This window comes from Muntiacus reevesi, chromosome 17 (assembly GCF_963930625.1).
Source record: "Muntiacus reevesi chromosome 17, mMunRee1.1, whole genome shotgun sequence".
NCBI classification, from domain to species: Eukaryota; Metazoa; Chordata; class Mammalia; order Artiodactyla; family Cervidae; genus Muntiacus; species Muntiacus reevesi.
In genome coordinates this window covers 29,150,798-29,156,809 of record NC_089265.1, presented here as the reverse complement: position 1 = coordinate 29,156,809, position 6,012 = coordinate 29,150,798, and the positions used below count along the sequence as shown (strand labels likewise).

Here is a 6,012-nt window from a genome sequence, read left to right as displayed (position 1 = left end):
GAGCTCTGTAACTAGCTGGCATGCTTCCAACTGTAATTTAGACTTACCATGAACTGTGGGTTGTTTTTTTTTAATGTGTGCAGTGATTTTTTTTTTAAATCCAATAACTTCTTTTATTTGTTGTTCTAAATTTTAATTTTGCATCTGCTTTTCTTATTTTCCAGCACTCTCTAGCCCTTGTAAGATTATTCTCAAGAAAGTATATATTTTATCTATGGTTTTTAGTGATATTTTAAAACTTTGGCTATTTGGTGAATTTGGGTTCACTTGTGAAACCTTTACTAATCCCATTATGAGCTCCCCTCGGTATGTCTCTTACCCCAAGACTGCTTTATTTGAGTTACAATAGGAAATGCCTCTGAACCTTCAAACATCCCAATTTATGCTCTTTTAATCAAACAACTGCAAGCCAGGGTGACTCTCCTAGTGAATTCATTAAGGGAACCAGATTTCATTTGGGCAGGACTTTTATTTTCTAGAAGATTAAAAATGTAGAAGGATTCTATGCACAATCTGATCTTATAGCTGCCTATGAGTTATGACCAAATAATCTGTGGTATAATCAACCAGACATCAGCACGAGCATTATTTGCACAAACAAGTGAACAGACATATGCACTTTGAATTGGAATCAGATCCATGTTCAAACTCTTATTTTGTTAATACAGACCGTGAAAGTGATCGTTAATGTTAGATTATATATATATAGTTTTAAATCTAAGAATGGACTCTATTTTGGAAAAGTGGAAGAAATATATAAGATTATAGAACACTTATTAGATACAGATTATGTTTTGGTGAACACAGAAGATAGCAGTATTTGCCTCATATATATTCAATTAGAACAGGAGACTGACTCAAGGACATTTTTTAAACATTGGTTTATAACATTATATGCATTTCATATGTACATTATATTTCTACTTCAAACATAGAAATATATTGTACATGTGAAACATATAATACACTGCATATAGTATTAATATATACAAGTGGTACAGTGGTAAAGAATTCACCTACCAATTCAGGAGACAGAAGAGACGGGGGTTCGATCCCTGGGTTGGAAAGATCCCATGGAGGAGAAAACAGCAACCCACTCCAGTATTCTTGCCTGGAAGATTCTATGGACAGAGGAGCCTGATAGGCTATAGTCCATGGGGTCACAAAGAGTCAGACATGAGTGAGCATGCATGCATGAGTATCTATAGCATGCTCACCACAAAAAATTCAGTTTCCATCTTCTACCTTACAGGTGTTCCCCTTTACCCATTTCATTCTCCTGCACCCCTTCCCTCTGGTAACCACTATTTTGTTCCCTGTAATTTTGTTTGTTTATTAATTTATTTTGCTTTGCTTTGTGTTTTTTTGGTATTCCACACATGAGTGAAATCATATTTGTTTTTCTCTATCTGACATATTCATTTAGTATGATCCCCTCAAGTTCTTTCCAAGTTGCTGCAAATGACACGATTTCACCTTCTTATGGCTGTGTAGTATAACTTTGTAGATATATACACAATATTTTCTTTATCCATCCATCAGCTGATGAGCAGTTAGTTTACTTCCATGTCTTGGCTATTGTAAATAATGCTGAGATGAACATAAGGGTGCATGTATCATTTCTAATTAGTGTTTTCATTCTTTGGGTTAAATATTCAAAATCGGGAGAGCTAGAACATATGGTAGTTCAATACTTAATTTTTAAAGGAATCTCCACACTGTTTTCCACAGTGGCTGCACTAATTTACATTACCACCAGCAGTGTATGAGGATTCATTTACTTCAAATTCTTACCAACACTTATTGTTATTTCTTATCTCTAACAGCCATTTGAACAGGTGTGAGGTAATTTCTCATTGTGGTTTTAATTTCATTTTCCTGATGATTAGTGATGTCGAATGTCTCTTCATATCCCTTTTGGCCATCTGTATGTCTCCTCTGGAAAAATGTCTGTTTATATCCTTGGCCCATTTTTCAATCATCTTTTTTTTTTTAATGTTGGATTGTATAAGCTCTTTTTATATTTTGTATCTTAACCCCTGATCAGATTTTTGTTTGAAAATACTGTCTTCCATTCAGTAGGCAGCCTTTTTGTTTTGTTGATAGTTTCCTTTGCTGTGCAAAAATTTCTTCTTTTGATGTAGACCCATTTGCTTATTTTTTCTTTTGCTTTCTTTGCCTGAGGAGACATAGGCAGAAAGTAATTGCCAAGACTAATTTCAAAAAGCAAACTGCCTCTGTTTTCTTCTAGGAGTTTTATAGTTTCAGGTCTTACATTCAAGTCTTCATTCCATTTGAGTTGGTTTTTATGTATGGTATGAGATAGCAGTCTAGTTTCCTTTTTTTTTTTTTTTGCATGTGATTGTCCCATTTTCCCAACACCATTTATTAAACAGAATATCCTTTTTCCATTGTATGTACTTGGTTCTTTTGCTGTGAATTAATTGTCCATATGTGTATGTATTTATTTTGGGGATTTCAGCTCTGTTTTATTGATCAAAGTGTCTGTTTTTCTGTTGATATTATGCTGTTTTGATTACTACAGCTTTGTAATATAGTTTGAAATCAGGGAGTGATTTCAAACTAAATCCATTTAGCTTAAGGACAGGCATTTTTTAAATTAATTACTTTAATTGGAGGCTAATTACAATATTGCGGTGGGTTTTGCCATACATTGACATGAATCAGCCACGGGTGTACATGTGTACCCTGGTTCCAAACCACCCTTCCCCCCTCCCTCCCCATCCCATCTCTCTGGGTTGTCCCAGTGCACCAGCTTTGAATGCCCTGTTTTAGGCATTGAACTTGAACTGGTCATCTATTTCACATATGGTAATATACATGTTTCAATGCTATTCTGTCAAATCATCCCACTCTCACCTTCTCCCACAGAGTCCAAAAATCTGTTCTTTATATCTTTGTCTCTTTTGCTGTCTCATATATAGGGTCATGGTTACTATCTTTCTAAATTCCACATATATGTTAATGTACTGTATTGGTGTTTTACTTTCTGACTTCCTTCACGCTGTATAATAGGCTTCAGTTTCATCCACCTCATTAGAACTGACTCCAATGCATTCTTTTTAATAGCTGAGTAATATTCCATTGTGTATATGTACATAGCTTTCTTATCCATTCGTCTGCCAGTGGGCATCTAGGTTGCTTTTATGTCCTAGCTATTGTAAACAGTGCTGCGATGAACATTGGGATACACACGTATCTTTCAGTTCTGGTTTCCTTGGAGTGTATGCCCAGCAGTAGGATTGCTGGGTCATATGGCAGTTTTATTTCCAGTTTTTTAAGGAATCTCCACACTGTTCTCCAGAGTGGCTGTACTAGTTTGCATTCCCATCAACAGTGAAAGAGGGTTCCCTTTAAACCATGCCCTCTCCAGCATTTATTGTTTGTAGACTTTTGGATAGCAGCCATTCTGACCGGCATGAGATGGTCATTGTAGTCTTTATTTGCATTTCTCTGATAATGAGTGATGTTGAGCATCTTTTCATGTGTTTATTAGCAATCTGTATGTCTTCTTTGGAGAAATGTCTGTTTAGTTCTTTGGCCCATTTTTTGATTCGGTTGTTTATTTTTCTGGAATTGAGCTATATGAGCTGCTTGTATAATTTTGAGATTAATTCTTTGTCAGTTGCTTCATTTGCTATTATTTTCTCCCATTCTGAAGGCTGTCTTTTCACCTTGCTTATATTTTCCTTCATTGTGCAAAAGTGTTTAAGTTTAATTAGGTCCCATTTGTTTAGTTTTGCTTTCATTTCTATTATTCTGGGAGGTGAGTCATAGAGGATCCTGCTGTGATTTATGTCAAAGAGTGTTCTGCCTATGTTTTCCTCTAGGAGTATTATAGTTTCTGGTCTTACATTTAGATCTTTAATCCATTTTGAGTTTATATTTTTGTATGGTGTTAGAAAGTGTTCTAGTTTCATTCTTTTCAGGTGGGCAGCCAGTTTTGCCAGCACCACTTGTTAAAGAGATTGTCTTTTTTCTCCGTTGTATGTTTTTGCCTCCTTTGTCAAAAATAAGGTAAGGAATGCCTTCTTTCTGAGTCAAGATGGGTTCAGCAACTGGGAAGGCTGCAACTAAAGTAAAAGACCTCAGAGCCTACAATATGTGTCACTGGGGTCCTCTGGCTCATTTGCGTAGTGGAAACCAGCAGAGGGTGATGGTGAAGCTGGCTTGTAAAGAGAAATAACCTCTTTCCTTCTCATGAATCTTCAAGAGGTAGCCATACTTCATTTCTTTACCAAGGTTCTTAAAGAAATTGCCATTGCTTTTTCCTTACATTTTATGAATTATATTTTTACTGTTAAATATCTAAAAACATTTTAATCTTGGACCTGGACGCGGCCGATGTGGGGAAGTGCGGTCTCCACCTTCGCCCACGGACCTCGGGACAAAACCTCAATTTAGAAATAGGTTACCAGCCACAGGCCAAGAGGTTTGGCCGACACCCCCTCCCCACCAGGGACCCCCATCATTCCCCAGAGGGAGGGTCATGGGCGCGATGAGCCAGATGCTGCGGAAGCCCCAGCTGGAGGAGGAGGGTGAGCTGGTGGTGCTAGCAGACTACGGAGATGGGTCCCACTCCTCGGATGCTAAGCCAGACACCAGGGTGCAGGAGGGAGTTCTGAACTTTAGCGACCCTCTTAGCACAGAGGTGAAGCCAAGGATCCTGCTCGTGGGCCTAAGAAGGAGCGGCAAGTCATCCATCCAGAAAGTCGTCTTTCATAAAATGTCTCCCAAGGAAACTCTGTTCTTAGTGAGCATGAAGAAGATCTGCCGGGAGGAAGTTTCCAACAGCTCCTGTGTTAATTTTCAGATTTGGGACTTCCCAGGACAGATTGACTTTTTTGACCCCACCTTTGACTATGAGATCTTCTGAGGGACAGGAGCACTGCTATTTGTTATAGACTCCCAGGACGATTACATGGAAGCCTTGGCCAGGATCCACCTCAAGGTGACCAGGGCCTACAAAGTCAACAGCGACATCAACTTCAAGGTGTTTATTCACAAAGTGGATGATCTGTCAGATGACCACAAAATTGAAACCCAGAGAGACATTCACTAGAGGGCAAATGATGACCTTGCAGATGCTGGGCTATAAAAAATTCATCTCAGTTTTTATCTGACAAGCATATATGATCATTCAATCCAATATTTGAAGCTTTTAGCACAGTGGTTCAGGAACTGATTCCACAACTTCCCACCCTGGAGAATTTGCTAAACATATTTATCTCAAATTTTGGAATTGAAAAGTTGTTTCTTTTTGATGTGGTCAGTAAGATTTATATTGCAACAGATAGTACCCCTGTGGATATGAAAACCTACGAGCTCTGCTGTGACATGATGATGTGGTCATTGATATTTCTTGTATTTATGGCCTCAGAGAAGATGGAGCAGGAACCCCCTGTGACAATGAATCAACAGCATTATAAAGCTGATTAATACAACAGTTCTTTATTTAAAAGAGGAGACAAAGTTCCTGGCTCTTGTTTGCTCTGTTAGAGAGGAAAGCTTTGAAAGAAAAGAGCTGATTGATTATAATTTCCATTGCTTCCGGAAGGCCATCCATGGAGTTTTTGAGGTGAGAATGAAAGTGATGGAATTGAGAAAGGTTCAGAATTGGCTGCAGAAGAAAACAGGAGCCACCCTCAACAGGACGCCAAGGGTGCTGCTGTAGGTGAGGTTTCAGGAACATCTTTTTTTTTTTTTTTTATTAGTTGGAGGCTAATTACTTCACAACATCTTTTGAAATCAGACGTTTCAACGAAGCTGCTGCTCTGATTTGCACTAGAGGAAGACGAGGAAGGAGATGGGGACACAAGACATACGTTTGTTGTAAAAAAAAAAAAAATCCTGCCACCCTGTTTTTTAATCTTCTCTTTTTTAAATAAAGTAAGCACTTTGAAGCAAAAACTTGTATATTAACAATGAAGTGAAATCTACTGTAACTTCATTACACAAATGTAAACTTTTATGGTCTGTAGTAAGAAAAAA

At 37.9% G+C, this 6,012-nt stretch overlaps 1 pseudogene; it reads left to right on the top strand.

Moving 5' to 3' along the window:
* Positions 1 to 4,519: 4,519 nt before the first annotated feature.
* LOC136148713 (ras-related GTP-binding protein D pseudogene) lies at positions 4,520 to 5,695 on the top strand (annotated as a pseudogene).
* Positions 5,696 to 6,012: the final 317 nt, after the last annotated feature.